The sequence below is a fragment of the Cebus imitator genome, unplaced genomic scaffold, assembly GCF_001604975.1.
Source record: "Cebus imitator isolate Cc_AM_T3 unplaced genomic scaffold, Cebus_imitator-1.0 Scaffold37, whole genome shotgun sequence".
NCBI classification, from domain to species: Eukaryota; Metazoa; Chordata; class Mammalia; order Primates; family Cebidae; genus Cebus; species Cebus imitator.
In genome coordinates, this window is record NW_016107352.1 from 1,677,767 (window position 1) to 1,678,758 (window position 992).

General features: G+C 27.9%; 1 non-coding gene across 1 annotated transcript; it reads left to right on the forward strand.

The window, feature by feature from the left end:
* Positions 1–860: 860 nt before the first annotated feature.
* Positions 861–964, forward strand: LOC119470684. Its single transcript, XR_005199625.1, has one exon. It is a non-coding gene; the product is annotated as a U6 spliceosomal RNA (small nuclear RNA).
* Positions 965–992: the final 28 nt, after the last annotated feature.

The following is a 992-nucleotide window of genomic DNA, read 5'->3' on the forward strand; positions in this document are numbered from 1 at the left end:
ATGCTTGATTTTCTTTAAATTATGTAAGACAAAGACTATTTTGTCAAAAATAACATTTAAAATGAAATATGTTTTATTTGGGGACTGAATGCATGTTAAAAATACATGTTAATAAATAACCAAATGTTATGCATCAAAAAGACCAAAACACCTTTCATAACCATGCAAGTTTAGCATATGCTTTAAAAACTTAATTGGTTTGTATTTTTAGTTTATTTTGAAGATCTTCCCATAAATAAAACATTTCTTAGAAGTACAGTGCTTCTTTCTCAATACATGGATGATGCATGATGTTTTTTTCATTGTAACACAAGCTTTTCAAGTTTTTTCCTTGAATAACTATTTAAGAGTATAGCTTCTGGATCTGGTGAATACCAGTTTTTGTATTATAATTATGAACAAAACACAACTGACTGGATAATACTATGACTAAATGGATGAGATTGATTATTCCAATACCACAATACCAAAGGGGAGTAAACTTTTCCACTGGGGTACAATACATAACCATTTCATAAGAATTTCTTCAATGTTTTCCCTTGGATTAAAATCATATTATGGGCAATGAAATCCTTAACAAATCTCTTGAACCTGTTAACCTATTTTGCAAAATGTACAATTTCAGAAATTTTTATATGAATAACATTTTATCTGTAAAAAAAACTATGCTTTTATTTTGACAATTCTTCAGAAATATTTAAGAATTCAGAAACAGAGGTATACCAAAGCAATCTAAAATACTTTTAGCATCTCTCTTTTTATGTAGCAGATATAGAAATCACTGTGATTTCTGTATTTTCTAGGGGGGCATCCCTGGTCAATCTAAAAGATAATTGTAATTTTAGAAAACATCTTAGAGTTTGCTTCAGCAGCAAGCATACTAAAATTAAAACAATTTAGAGAAGATTAGCATGATCCCTGCACAAGTATGACCCACAAATTAAGAAATAATCATTAGTTATTTAAGAAATAACCATTTCTTAAAATTTTTT